Here is a 16066-nt window from a genome sequence, read left to right as displayed (position 1 = left end):
CATTTTCATTAAAGACATTTCTTAAAGTCCAAGCAGCTGATCAGTTATTGGGAAATTGTGACACTTGGTGTTCAGCTCCTTTGCATTATCCTCTCTCGATCCGTGCTGCTGTGTCCCCTCATAATGTTGTAAGGCCATCTTCTTTTTTTCCAATGAGAAAGAGATCCATATTCAAACGTTCCTCCTATCACCCGGTTAAAACATCCCAGAAACAAATCTGATAATTTTTGTGCACTTCTCATTCTTCAGATAAGGAAACTGGACACATGACTCCCGATGTAAGATGAGCAAGACCATTCGATGTGAAATTGGAGTGTGTGCGCTACTGTGAAGGGTGGAAAGAAGGACACACACTCAAGAAATCAAAGTTAAAGACTCCTTTATTACACTGGCAGCTCTACTTCTATTCTCTCCCTGCTGCTGTCGACTGGAATTATGTCATATCAGCGCCGGCCTCCAATTAGTCAGTATTCCTGTCCTTGTTGATTACTGTTGTGCGGGTTGTCCCCTGGGTCGAAAGTTGTTGGTCCCTGTTGACTCTGCGTGGTCATCAGGTTCGTCAGTCATCTTGTGCACAGGGGGGATCCCAGTTAGCATGATCCCCCACCTCCCCAGAACCAGTGATTGGAGCGCTGTTCGCTGCTTTTGATCGCCTATATCTGCGTCATGGGGGCTGAGTGGAGACCAATTTGCTGGCTTGAGGTGGTCGATGGTGAAAGTCTCTTGCTTCGCAACAATATCCACCACACTTACCGTGAAGTGTGGAATGAACGATACACACCCAAGAAGTTGAAGTCGAAGACTGGTTTGTTGAACTGGCAGCTCTGCTTATATACTCTCCCACTGCTGAGGACAGGTCTTTTGAGACGGCAGAGCCAGCCTCGGATTGGTGGGTGTTCCTGCCATTGCTCATTGCTTCCCGCCGTGCAGGATGTCACCTGGGACGAAGGTTGTTGGTTCTCGTGGGATCTGCTCAGTCACTGCGTTCGTCAGCCATCTTGTGTACTGGTTTGCATCCCGGTTAGTGAGCCGCAACAACCATATATTGTGGAAGAATATGGAGCCCATATTTACAAAGGGTGGGTGTGAATATTTAAATGAAACTCTGACATTCCCTTTCTCCTTAAGGCCTCAGTTTATGAAAAGGAACATTAAAGTAATCGGCGCTCCTGTTTGGGGGGTCCCTTGTCCTCATTTTTCTTCTTTTTTCTTTTGGCACGGGGATAGAGGGGGGATGGGGTGGTTTATGGGGGGGGGGATTTCTTTATTCTTTCTTTTAACATGTATTTATATTTGATTTGTATTATTATTAATTGTGTGAATTCTTTGTGGATTTATAAATATTTTTTTAAATGATCAGAGGTCATTCCACTGGACCTAAAGAGGCCTAGAGCAACACTGGGGACACCCTCCTGCCCCCCACCCCCCCACCACCCCAAATATCAATGTGATCCACTACGATCATTGACAAAATCATCGAGGACCCCTTCACCCGGCCAACAGCATCATCCAGCTATTCCTGTTGGGAAAGAGATCCAGGAATTTTAGAGCCGGTACCACGAGGCCCAGGAACAGCTGCTTCCTCCAAACAGGGAGAACGTGGAACAATTGATGAGCTGCTCATACAAATACTCCTCCACTCTGCTATATATTCAACAATAGTGAGTTATTTTTCTGGACATGCTCCACATGTATTATTTGTCTGTTGTGTGAGGGCTTGGTTCTGTGTTTGCGTGTGTTTACCCCAAGAACTCTGTTTTATCAGGTCGTACTTGTGCTATCCAAGGGTAATAAATTTGAGGTTGTACTTTGGAGTGGATGCAGAAGAGATTTCCTGGATCGGAGAAAGTATCTCATGAAGTAAAGTTGACTGAGTAGGGCTTTTCTCATCCCACTACCACCACCCACCCCCCACCACTCAGCGAAATTGACTTTATTCACAAATTATTTCCAAAGAGGAAGACCGTTCCAAGTCTTTTCTCCTCCTCCTGTTGTATCCAGATATTCCCTTCACTGCACATTGCTGCATACGTCTCTCTTTACCTTCATTGCCACCACTCAGATACCGTGTGGTTACAGCTCCCCTCTGCTGTTGGAGGAGTTCCCCTTGGTCTCAGCCTCTCAATGCCCGGTAATGAGAGGGTTATGATCCATCCCCATAGTGCCTTCGTTTTGGCTGTGCCAAGCCTCCATCCATCCCTCAGCATGTACTCCTGCAGCCTGGAATGTGCCAGTTGGCAGCGTTCCCTCCCCAACATCTCCGCTTGCTGAAAGACTGACAGGTTTAACGTAGAACACGAGAGCACAGTACAAGCATTTCGGCCCTCGATGTTGTGCCGACCGATGTATTCCAACCAAAATAAAAATAACTAACCCCTTCCTCCCTCATAACCCTCCATTCTTCTTTCATCCATGTGACTCAGAGACTCTTAAATGCCCCGAAGGTTTCAGCCTTCACCACCACCCCAGTTCTTGGGCTCATCCTATGTCCCTGACCTGGTAGGCATACACTGTATCCCCTCCCCTTGTCACCCTCCTGCTGCCCCCACCCCGAGCCAGAGGTGAAGGTGGTTTCTCAGCCGAGGAGCATATCTGGGAGATGAACCTCAACTGCATCGAATTCAGGTTCCCGCAGATCAAAGCAGGTCCGTGGGCCAAGATGAGTGACCCGATGGTGAACCGGAGATCCAGGGGTGGTCTCCGTCCTCTGGGTCCATCCTCAATACTGTCCCCTGTCACCCACCAGGCCCATCCCCAAAGCCCCCATCTCCCACCAGGCCCATCCCCAAACCCCTCCCCTGCTGAGATCGTCCCCAAAACCCTGTTCACCCCCGATCCTGTCAATAAAGTCCCTATCCCCCACCAGTCCCGTCCCCAAAGCCTCTGTCCCCCACTGGGCCTGTCCCCAATGCTCCGCCCATTGCTTGGACTGTCCCCAGAGCTCCTGTCTCCCACCAAGGCCTTAAACAAGCCACTGTCCCTCAACATGCCCAGCCCGTCCCCGCACCCCCACCCCAATTGATCTGCAACCAAAGGCCCATCGCCATCAGGTCTGTCCTCCCACCAGACCGGTTCCCTCACTGGGACCCTCTCCAATCGATCACCCATCACAACTACCCCACCCAAGTTCTTGAACCTCCCCCTTCCCCACCCACAGGCCTTGGAATCAGAGCTGCTCCTGGGACACCCAGACAGTGGAGATGTGGGGAGGGCAGTGATCCATCTCCTTCCTGGTGGCAGCATTCCATACCTTCACCAAATTGGGGAATCCCCTGACCCTTGGCACTGGGTCAATTGACCCATCTGAGCCAGGCCTCTCTCTCCCCCCACCCTGGAGAATGTGGCCCAATTCAGTTGGCTGCTACAGTACACACTGCCCTTCAACTCTTGTCCCAGGACTCCTGCTCCCACTTGTCCTTCAATGAGCTGTGTGACTACAGCCAGGAGCTTCCCCCTCCTCATTACCCTTGGCCCTGTGGGTGAGTGGGTGGGACATGACGAGGGGGTTGTAGGTCATGGAATTGGGGTAAGAAAGTTTGGGTGAAACCTGGGAAAGGGAGCGGTGATCAGCCGGCTGTGATCATCCGGTAAAGATTGTGTCAGGCATTGAAGACGGAGTCAATGCAGTCCCCTGCCGGGTCCATTCCCCACCGGGTCCATCTCCAAAACTCTCCACCAGGTCGATCCTCAATATTATCCCTCGCCGGGACCATCCCCAATCACGTCTGCACTGGGTCCAACCCCAATACCGTCCCCTGCTGGATCTGTCCCAAATACCGTTCCCTGCCGGGTCCATCCCCAATCCTGTCCCAGCTGGGTCCATCCAAAATCCCGTCACCCGACAAGTCCATCCCCAATCCATTCCCCCGCTGCATCCATCCCTAATCTCTTCCCCCACTGGGTCCAACCCCAATACCGTCCACCGCCGGATCAGTCCCCAATACCATCCCCCATTGGATCCGTTACCAATCGCATCACCACCGGGTCCAAACAAAATCCAATCTCCCTCTGAGTCCGTCCACAATACCATTCCCAACTCGGTCTGTCACTAATTCTTTTGTCCAACAGGTCCTCCCACAAACCCTATTCCCCACTTTTCCCTCCCCAAAGCCCCTGACCCCCGCCAGGTCCATTCCCAAAGCCATTGTCCTTCACTGGCTGGTCCCCAAAGCCCCCGCCTCCCCACAAGACTCATCCTGAAGCCCCAGCCCTCCCCTGGGCCTGTCCCAAAGGCCCATTCCCCATCATGTCTGTCCTCCCACTGAACCGATACTCTCACTTGGCCCATCTCAAATCGATCACGCATCAGAACTGCCTCACCTCAGTTTCTGCACCTCCCCTTCCCCCACCGACAGGCCTTAGAACCTGTGCTACTCCTAAGACCCCAAGACGGTGGAGATATGGAGAGGGCAGAGGTCCAATCTCCTTGCCAGTGGCAGCATCCCAGTCCTTCACCGAGCTGGGGAGTTCCCTAAACCTTTGCACTGGGACATCTGTCCCATCTGAGCGAGTCCTCTCTCTCTCCCCACACCCTGGAGACTGTGCCCCTGTACAGCTGGCTGCCACAGTACACACTGCTCTCCACCTCTTGCCTCAGGACTTCTGCTCTCATTTGTCCTTCGACAAGCTATGTGACTACAGCCTGGACCTGCCCCCACCTCGTTACACTTGGTCCTATGGGTAAATGGGTGGAACATGACAAGGGAGTTGTAGGTGGTGGAATTGGGGTGAAAAAGTTTGGGTGAGAGCCAGGAAAGAGAGTGATGATCATCCGGCCAATGAGAGGCATTGGGGACAGAGTCACTGGGGAGGGGTCAGAGCCTCAGGGAAACAAGGGCCCTGGATTTGGTAGCAATCACAGCTCATGGAAAGTAGGATGAAGAATCCTGGGAATCATTGAGTGTGGCAAGGTTAGCGTCGCGGTTAGAACAACGCTGTTAAGGGGGCAGCAAGCCGGGTTCAAATTTGACACTGTCTCTGGGGAGTTCTACATTCTTCCTGTGTCTGCGTGCATTTCCACCAGTTGCTCCTGGTCCTTCCACCATTTAAAATGTTCCGGGGGTTGTAGGTCATTGGTGTAATTGAGTGGTTGTGGCTCATAGGCTGAAAAGGCCTGTTTCCGGGCTGCATGTGTCAATCTAAAATCACCATCTAAAATGATAGTCCAGCCTGTCATGAATTTTTTAAATATTCAATTCAAAAGACTGGTCCAGATAGACAACTCCGAAACAGTCCTTTCAGCCCATCTTTTCTGATGGCCAAGCTGCTTGCAAACAGTCCATATCCCTCTCAACCTTTTCATTCCACGGACCCATTCAACTCGCATTGCTTTGTCAATCTCACGGCCTGTGGGAAGAAATTATTTCCCTGCCTGTCAGCCTGATTTTGTTCCTCCATATCTCCTTCCTGATGGTAGTGGGTCAAAGATGCTGTGTGCTGGATGTCTGCGGGTCTAATTACGGGCCCCATCCCTGGACAGTCAGAGGCCCCTTGTCTCAAAGTCCCATCCATGTGGCCTCTCACTCAGCAATCCCTCGTCGGAACACAACTACCCCCTCCTTACCTACCTCTACCAGCCCTTAGTATCCTCATGACAGTTCCAGGCACCTGTTATGTCGACCCTTGATGACCTGCGCCAGCTCTAATTTGGACCCTGCCTCACCTAAACCATTGGAATAACCAGCGCTTTCTACCCTCGAGAGCCCGAGGGAATCCATACCCTCAGCAGTGTCCTGCTGGTGCACAATCGAATGCCCTCCATCCCCTTCCACGGGTTCCCTGCTGTTATCAGGCTCCTGTATGGACCCCACCCTGGCAAAACTAAGAAGAAACCTGTAAAGGAACTTTATCTTTTTTTGGTATAACTGTAATTATTGCATTGGAACAAGACTTGGGTAATCGAAAAGTGTCATAAATTTGTTGTAAAACATCCTTATATATAGGAAATATATCAGCATAAAAAGTTTTATAAAACTCTATAGAAAACCCACCTTCACCAGGTGCCTTTCCATTTGGCATATCTCTTATGGCCGTTTCTATTTCCTTTTCTGTAAAGGATTTATCTAACTCCTGTCTATCTTCTTGATTCAATTGTGGCAATTTAATATTTTTCAAAAAAGAATCTATAGCATCCTCAGTTACATCTTTACATTCTGAAGTACATAATTTTTAATAAAAATTACAAAATTCCTCATTAATTTCCTTTTGACTAAAATTAATACCCGATTTCTTTCTAATTACTGGTATAATTCTACATAATTGTTCCTTTTTTAACTGCCATGACAGAACTTTATAAGATTTCTCACCCCATTCGTAAAATTTATGTTTAGTTCGGTTCATTAAACATTCAAACCGATAAGTTTGTAATTCATTATATTTAAATTTTAAATTAGTTAACTGATTCTTTTGCGTTTCAGTTGCATTTTTTTTGAAATTCTTTTTCAGTAACAGTTATCTTTTTCTCTAAATCTTCAATCTCTTTAATTCTCTCTTTCTTTACTTTAGAAGCATAACTAATAATTTGACCTCGTAAAAAAGCTTTCATTGCATCCCATAAAACAAATTGACTAGAAACAGAATTAGTATTATTACTAATAAAAACCTCAATTTGTTGTTTTAAATAACTAATAAATTCCATTTTTTGCAGTAACATCATATTGAATCTCCATCTTGGAGCTCTCTGAACATCCTGTCAACTCTGATATTCTAATAATAATAATGAATGGTCCGAAACCAGTCTTGCCTTATAATCCACAGATGTAACTCTATCCTGCAAATGTGCTGAAATTAAAAAATAATCAATTCTAGAAATCATTCTGTTTTCAAAAGAGAGGATACAAATAACCTCCCAAGGATGTTGGGAAACATAGAGACTAATGCAAGGGAGGAACTGAAAGAAATCAGTATCTCTAAGGACATGGTCTTGAGAAATTTATGGGATTGAACGCAGATAAATCCCAAGGGCCTGAAAATCTACATCGTAGGGTACTTAAGGAAGTGGCCATTCAGATAGCAGATGCTTTAAGAATTATTTTCCAGAACTCAATAGACTCAGGATCAGTGCCCATGGATTGGAGGGTAGCTAATGTTACCCCACTATTTAAAAAGGGGGGTAGAGAAAAAGCAGGGAATTATAGGCCGTAGAGCCTTACTTCAGTAGTGAGCAAAATTATGGAATCCATTATTAAGGAGGTAATAGCGGAGCATATGACTAGCAGAGAAGGGATCGGACAGAGTCAACATGGATTTACAAAAGGTAAATCGTGTTTGACAAATCTATTGGAATTCTTTGAGATGGTGACAGGTAAAATAGATGGGGGAGAGCCAGTGGATGTGGTGTACCTGGACTTCCAAAAGGCCTTCAATAAGGTCCCGCATAAATGACTGGCTTCCAAAATCAAGGCTCATGGGATTGGGGGCAAAGTATTGATGTGGATTGAGAACTGGCTGGCAGGTAGAAGACAGAGAGTTGGGATAAATGGCTTGTTTTCTGAGTGGCAGGCGGTGACCAGTGGGGTGCCACAGGGATCTGTACTGGGACCCCAGCTGTTCACAATTTACATTAATGATCTGGATGAGGGGATTGGTTTTAATATCTCCAAATTTGCAGATGACACTAAGCTAGGAGGGGTTGTGTGCACGGAAGAGGGGGTCAGGAAGCTCCAGTGTGATTAGGATAAATTGAGGGACTGGGCAGATACATGGCAAATGCACTATAATGTGGATAAATGTGAGGTTATCCACTTTGGTAATACAAACCGGAGGACAGATTACTATTTGAATGGCAATAGATTAAGAGATGGGGAAGTGCAGAGAGACCTAGGGGTACTTGTACACCAGTCTCTGAAGGCGAGCATGCAGGTACAGCAGGCGGTTAAAAAGGCAAATGGTATGTGGCCTTCATATAAAGAGGGTTTGAGTACAGGAACAAGGATACCTTACTGCAGCTGTACAGGGCCTTGGTGATACCCCACCTGGAGTAATGTGTGCAGTTTTGGTCACCTTATCTAAGGAAGGATGTTCTTGCAATGGAGGGAGTGCAGAGGCGATTCACCAGGCTGATACCTGGAATGGCAGGAATGACTTATGAGGAAAGATTGAGCAAATTGAGATTGTACTCGCTGGAGTTTAGAAGATTGAGAGGGGATCTCATAGAGACATATAAAATTCTGGCAGGACTGGACAGAATGGATGCAGATGGGATGTTTCCAAGGATGGGAAAATCCAGAACCCGGGGCCATGGTTTGAGGATAATAGGCAAACCATTTAGGACCGAGATGAGGAGGAATTTCTTTACCCAGATGGTGGTGAATCTGTGGAATTCATTGCCACAGAGGGCAGTAGAGGCAGGTTCATTAAATATATTTAAGAGGGAATTAGATATATTTCTTCAGTATAAGGGTATTAAAGGTTACGGAGAGAAAGCGGGGACGGGGTACAGAACTTTAAGATCAGCCATGATCTCGTTGAATGGCGGAGCAGGCTCGAAGGGTCGAATGACCTACTCCTGCTCCTATCTTCTATGTTTCTATGTTTCTATCCCCATTATACCTACACCTCACTGTGATCCTGTATATACATCACTGTTAAACCTTTTAACTGCTCTGAACCCAGTGTCACAGTTTCTGTCCCAGTCTACCGTACATCACCATTAAACGTTCTCCACACTGTGAACACAGTATAACTGAATATGCAACAGTGTGACGTGAATCATCGTTAAACTTCTTCCCCACTGTGAACCTGTTGTCACAGTATCTGCCACAGTTTATTGTACATCACTCTTAAACCTTCTCACTACTGTGAACTCGGTGTCACAGTACCTGCCTCTGTCTACTGTATATCACTGTTAAACTTTCTCCCCACTGTGTAACTGGTGTCACAGTATCTGGCTCAGTCTACCGTACATCACCGTTGATCTATCTCTCAACTGTTAATCCAGTGACACTGTATTTGCCATATTATATCGTACATCACCATTAAACCTTTTCCCCATTGTTGACTTGATGCCACAGCATCTGCTGTCGTTTATTGTACATCACTGTTAACCTTTCTCATTGCTGTGAACCCAGTGTTACAGTATCTGCCACAGTATATCGTACATCACTGATGAACCTTGTTCCTTCAATATTTCCGAATAAAAATAAGGTCAGATTCTGCGGAAAAATATCTCCTATAACTTGTTCCATTAATATTGTAATTCTCCCCAAAAAGATCTTGCATTAGGACAAAGATAAGTTGAATGCAAGAATGTTGCAACATCTTCACCACACCTAAAACATTGATCTGATAATTCTGATTTTATTCTATTCAATTTCACTGGTGAAAGAAGTAACTGTGGAAAAAAAACTAGTTGTGAATTCCTTCCTCACTGCTGCAGTGTGGAATTCTGGTCAATAGTTCCAGACTGCTGAGTTGAAGTGAATTAATGCAACTCCCCTGGATCATGTGATCTCTATTGGAAATCAGCTTCCTGAGGAGCTTTTCAAATCCAATAGCCTGAATCACCTGACTCGAGGTGCAGCTTTCAGATAAAATCCTTGCTGACATCTGCTGACATGACTGATGTAAAAACAATTATACTGAACTAATTTATGTCTTGCATTGAGATCCTTATATGGATGTCCCCATATTTGCCAATCAATTAAATTATTCAGATCCATTTCCCACCTTTGTCTCAACTTATGAACTCCTCATTTAAAAGTTCCTACTTGTAATAAAGATGACATCATCAAATATTTTTTTTTAACAATTCCTCTTATAAAGAATTTCTATTTCAGTACAACATGGTTGGTCCTAACTTATCCTTCAAATATGCTCTAAGTTGGAAATAGCAAAAAAACTTGCGATGAGTATACGATATTTATTTCTCAGTTGCTCAAATGACATTAATTGACCCCTTTCATAACAATCTTCAACATTTATAATTCCCTTACGAAATCCGCTATCCAGAAATTGATGATCCTTTGAAAAAGAAATGAGGATTTTGAATCAAAGCCATTCTGGGTGATGTACATCCACTTACACCAATTACATCATTTATTTTATTCCATATATTAATCAAATGTTTCAACAATTGTGTATTTTTATCACCAACCATTAATTTTGATTCCCAGTTGTACATAAATTCTTCTGCTTTTCCCTCTCCTATTTTATTTGATTCTATTTTAACCCTTTCAAATAAAGAAGCAAGAAATCTCATTTGAGCTGCTCCATAACAATTTTTAAAATGAGGAAGCTGCAGTCCTCTCAATGCAGAATTTCCATTGGGTTATTTGTAACATGGGATTCAATCGGAAATGGGTTCATGTGACATAAAACCACGATGCAGACTGTTTTCTAAGAATGGAATGCAAGAGGAGGGTTGTCTAGGTCTCCAGCAGGATATAGATCACAAGATATAGGAGCAGAAGTAGGCCCGTTGAGTCTGTTCCACCATTCTTCCACTCAGCCCCACTGCCCAGCTCTCTCCCCGTTACCCTTAATTCTTTGACATATCAAATACCTGTTAATCTCTGCCTTAAATACATCCAATGACCTCACATGGGTTTCACGACCCATTGACAAAATCAATTTTTCCACATTTATTTTAAATTGACACCCTTTTATCCAGAAATTATGCTCTCCTGTCCTAGAATCCCCTACCAATGGAAATATCTTTGCCATATGTACTCTGTCCAGGCCTTCCAGCATTTTAAATGCCTCTGAGGTCCCCCTTATCCTTCTGTACTCCAACTAGTACAGTCAAAGACATGTACGGTTACATGATATTATGTCTTGTTGATATTTACCACTCGGGAAGGTTCTTGTTGGTTTTCAGATAGAGGTTTGTTGTTCAGGGAAGAATTAATGTTTTTGTGATTCAACGTACCAGCATCTGAAGTCTGTTATCTCTTCAGAAAAGCTTGATAGCTTTAGCATGGAGCAGAGCTGAGCCACGACTTTGCAGGTATTTAAGGGAGTGTGTGGGCAGGGTTTGTTCTGGACCAACAATCTCACCAAATGACTCTGCTTGAAATCAAGATTCAAACCATTTTGAGGAATACAACAGGAATTGTTCAACAAGAGCCTGGTGTTCCCTGAGGAGTTTTCTTTCAATAGTGGAAATGATTTTTTTTTTAAAGCCTGTTAATATTCCTGATACAGATCTTTGTATTTAACTTTCAGGTTGCTATCTGTTGTTAACTTGGAGGCCTTTAATGGGGTGACTGGGTGGAATTTTTGCTTTAACCAAGCAGTTCTCTTGCAATTTTCCAGCTGTTGGATGCAATTCAGTTGCTTGCAAGTTTAGCAAGTGGGATTTTGATGTGAAATTGCAACTCACAGCGTCATTTTTGTGTTTGAAAATGCCAATGTGAAAATTTTAACTTTGGTCTCCTTGGTTTGCTTAAGTTTACAGAGGAGACGTTGGGTCAAGCTGAGAAGACAGAGTTGGATGCCCATTTGGCGAATCGGGTGGGCAAAGCATTAAGCACAAAACGAGGGGCTGAAAAAATAATGAAGCAGACTGAAGTGCCGTTGAACCAAACCCAGGTAAAGAATTTCATTTTGTGCAGTCGACTTAAGAGACCAAACGATTTGGGCTTTTAGTGGTGACCTATTTAAATGAACAAAATCTGATTAGAATTGAAATTTATGGAATGTTTGGAAGTTAATGTTTATAATTACGATAAATGAACAAATCAATGAGCCTGGTGTAACAGTATCTGCCTCTCTCTACTGTACATCACCGTTAAACCTTCTCCCCAATATGAACCTGATGTCAAAGTATCTGACACTGTTAATCGTACATCAATGTTAAACCTTCTCACGAATGTGAATCCTGTCTCAAAGTTTCTGCCTCAGTCTATCGTACATCACTGTTAAACTTTCTCCCCCCTGTGAACCTGGTGTAATAGAATCTGCCTCAGTCTACCGTCCATCACCGTTAAACCTTCTCCCCACTGTGAACCTGGTGTCACGGTATATATCTGAATTTACAGTATATCACCGTTAAACCTTCTCCCCCCTGTGAACCTGGTGTAATAGAATCTGCCTCAGTCTACCGTCCATCACCGTTAAACCTTCTCCCCACTGTGAACCTGGTGTCACGGTATATATCTCAATTTACAGTATATCACCATTAAACATTCTCCCCGTAAACCTGGTGTCACAGTATCTGCCTCAGTCTACCGTACATCACCGTTAAACCTTCTCACTATTGTGAACTTGGTGTCACAGTATTGATCTCAGTCTATCGTACATCACTGATAAACCTCTTCCCCACTGTGCACCCGGTGTCACGGTATCCATCTCAATTTACCGTACATCACTGTTAAACATTCTCCCCAATGTGAACATGATGTCACAGTATCTGACACAGTTTTAAGTCAATCACTGTTAAACCTTCTTACTCCTGTGGAATCCATCTCACATTTTCTGCCTCAGTCTACCGTTCATAAACATTAAACCTTTTCCTCCTGTGAACCTGGTGTTAAAGTATCTCCCTCAGTTTAATGTACATGACCATTAAGCCTTCTTACTGCCCTGAACTCAGTGTCACAGTATATGCCAAAGTCTACTGTACTTTACCGTTAAAACATCTCCCCACTCTGAACCTGGTGTCGCAGTATCTCACACAGTTTATCGTACATGACTGTTGAACCTTGTTAATGTTGTGAACCCATTGTCTCATTATCTCTTATCAGTCTACCATACATCATCGTTAAACCTTTACACATCTGTGAATGGGTGTCACTGTATCTGACACAGTTTATCGTACATTACTGTTAAACCTTTTCACTGCTGTGAACCCAGCGTCACAGTAACTGTCTCAGTCTACCGTACATCATCGTTGAACTTTATCCCCACTATGCACCTGGTGTCACATTATCTACTTCAACATACCGTACATCACCGTTAAACCTTCTCCCCATGTGAACCTGGTATCACAGTATCTGACACAGTTTATCGGACATTACTTTTCAACTTTCTCACTTCTGTGAACCCAGTGTCACAGTAACTGTCTCAGTCTACCATACATCATTGTTGATCATTCTCCAGCTGTGAACCTGGTGGCAGAGTATCTGCCTCAGTCTCCCGTATATCACCATTAAACCTTCTCCCCACTGTGAACCTGGTGTCACTGTATCTGCCTCAGTCTACCATACATCACCGTTAAACATTATCCCCATTGTGCACCTGGTATCACTTTATCTACCTCAACATACCGTACATCACCATTAAACCTTATTCTCATGTGAACTTGGTGTCACAGTATCTGACACAGTTCATAGTATATCACTGTAAAACCTTCTCACAATTGTGAATCCTACTATACAATAATGCACCCCTTCTAAGTCTCGCTGTATTCAAATCCCACCTATTTTAAAAATTCCAAAAAAAAGAGAAAAATCAATCCCAAAACAAGTTACTCAAAAGTAGTAGCCCCCTAAAAATCTGGGTATGGTAAAGTCCACAAGTGGCAGGTGACTAAAGGACTCAGTGTCACCCACCCCCAGTCAGACTTTCACAAAGTCCTGAAACAAAAACATTCAACCCAGTGATTCCAGTCCCACTGATTGTTCAGGATCTTCAATATCGAGAACACTTTGCGTCAATTCAACTTTTTTCCCATTCTTTCCATATTTTCCAATCTTTCCATTTTCATTCCCATTGACCCTTCTCTTCGGTGACAATGGTGACGATCACCCATTTCCTCGAACATCTGACAATGAATTAGCAAATATTAAAGGATCATGGTCATCATCAAAAAACAGAGATTGAAAATTCCCATAAAAATCTTTCAATACTGCCGCATAATGAAAAGCAAATTTTTATCCCTTTCGCCACAATTTTTCTTAGGCTGAATTAAATTCTCAATCTCTTCTGATAATTTCTTGACTCAGATCTGCATTAAAAAAACCCTATTATTTTGAACCATTATTGGAGCCTGATTTTGCCGTGTTTTCTGCACCACCAATCGGAGGATCATCTCTCTGTCTTGATATTTAAAACAGCGAATCTAAACTGCTCGTGGTAATTGGCCTGGAAACGGTTTCTTCCTTAACTCTCTGTTCGCTCGATCTAATTCCAGTCCATCTGGAACAAATTAGCTGCCCTACACTTCTGGGATCCATTTCTTCAAAACCTTCACTGGATCCGAACCTTCCATATCTTCTGGAAAACCTACTATCTTAACATTATTTCTACGACTTTGGTTTTCTAATGAGTCAAACTTCTTCAATAATTCCTTCTTCTGAATCCCCCAATCTACAAAAGGATCTTCCACTATTTCCATTTTTTCTCTATTACGCTCCACTTGACTCTTGCATTCAAGAAAGCCTCCTCAATCTTTTTAAAATGATTTTGCACAGTATCCACTGATCGTGTCCATCTCGTAACATCACTCTTAACTACATTAATATCTTGCTTCATAAAAGTTATTTCTTCACACACAGTGTTCATTTTAGTTTTCATTTCTGAAAATCCTTGAGTCATCTGATGAGTCATTTGCATTGATATATTTGACATATCTTCCATGAGCTGAGCAATCCCTTCCAGAATTGGAAACACAGAATCCAGTCCAGGATCCATCACCTCCATTTGAGGCTGACCTTCTTTTGCCACAGTCCCCAGTTCTTCAAATTCTAATGAAGTTGAGCATCTTCTTCCTCCATAGCAATAGGTCCTCTTCTGGAGCTGCTGCAGGTCTGGACACCTGGCACAGTGTGCCGACCTCGTCAGTTCACCGTCGCTCAGGCTCCCCCACATCCCACACCTTCTCCAAAGGTTTGTGGACCCTCGACACACTGTGCATGCCCGGTAGGGCCACCGACTGCACAGGTGCGTCTTCTGATGTTACACTGTACCTCTCCTGACCACCAGGCAATGCTGCAGGCTCACGTGCCTGTCCTCATTCAGCTGGCTCGCCCTCACGCCTGTGTTCACGAGTGCACAAGTCGAAACCGCTGAACTCATCGCTAAGCTTTCGCCGACGAAATACTTAGCCGGGCAGGAGTCGTCTGAAGCTTGGGGACTCCAGTCGACAACTCCGTTGCTTCAACTTGAATTCGGCCTCAATTCTTCAACTCTTTTGTAAGGTAATTTCTTCTGGAACTGAGTTTTCGATTTTTTCACATTTGTAGCTATTTTGATCCTCCACAATTCCAAAGCCTATAAACAGTATTTTTAATCACTTTTACAACTTTTAAAATCAAGCATTTAATAGTCTAACTGGGGATGGGTGGAACCACACGTCTACCCTCTGCGCCATCTTGTCACAGTATCTGACACAGTTTATAGTAAATCACTGTTAAACCTTCACATTACTGTGAATGCTGTCTCTTAGCTTATGCCTCAATCTACCGTTCATCAACGTTAAACCTTCTCCCCCTGTTAACTTGGTGTTAAAGTATCAGCCTAAGTTTACCACACATCACCATTAAACCTTCTCCCCATTGTGAGTCCAGTTTTACTGTATCTGCCACAGTTTATCGTACATCACTATTATACCTTCTCACTACTGTGAACTCGGTGTTACAGAGCCTGCCAGTCTACCGTACATCACCAGTAAACCTTCTCCTCAATGTGAGCCTGGTGTTACTGTATCTGCCACTGTTTAGTGTACATCATCATTAAAAATTCTCCCCAATATGAAGCTGGTGTCACTTTATTCGCCAAAGGTTATCGTACAACTCTGTTAAACATTTTCCCCACTATGAACCCGGTGTACAGTAACTGTCTCAGTTTCCCATACATCGCCAATAAAGCTTTTTTTTCCCACTCTGAGCCCAATATCAATGTATCTACGTAGTCTCCTGTACATCACCATTAACCTCCTCCCCACTGTGAACCAGGTTTCACAGTATCTGCCACAGTTTATTGTACATCATTTTTAAACCTTCTCACCACTGTAAACCTGGAGTCACAGAATCTGCCTTATTCTACCATACATCTCTGTTTAACCTTCTCAGGACTGTGAACACAGTGTCATAGTATCTGCCAAAGTCAACTGTACATCACCGTTAAACATTCTCCCCACGTTGACCCATTTTTCACTGTTTTTGCCACCATTTATCGTACATCACAG

At 44.0% G+C, this 16066-nt stretch overlaps 1 long non-coding RNA gene across 1 annotated transcript; it reads left to right on the top strand.

Annotated features, from left to right (window-relative positions):
• The first annotated feature begins 874 nt into the window (after positions 1-874).
• On the top strand, positions 875-11471 carry LOC138745357 (uncharacterized). Its single transcript, XR_011346209.1, has 3 exons — positions 875-1079; positions 1361-1661; positions 11389-11471. It is a non-coding gene; the product is annotated as an uncharacterized lncRNA (long non-coding RNA).
• Positions 11472-16066: the final 4595 nt, after the last annotated feature.

Source organism: Narcine bancroftii, chromosome 11, assembly GCF_036971445.1.
Source record: "Narcine bancroftii isolate sNarBan1 chromosome 11, sNarBan1.hap1, whole genome shotgun sequence".
NCBI lineage: Eukaryota > Metazoa > Chordata > Chondrichthyes > Torpediniformes > Narcinidae > Narcine > Narcine bancroftii.
Note: the sequence above shows the minus strand (reverse complement) of the source record. Positions and strands in the feature narration are given on the sequence as shown.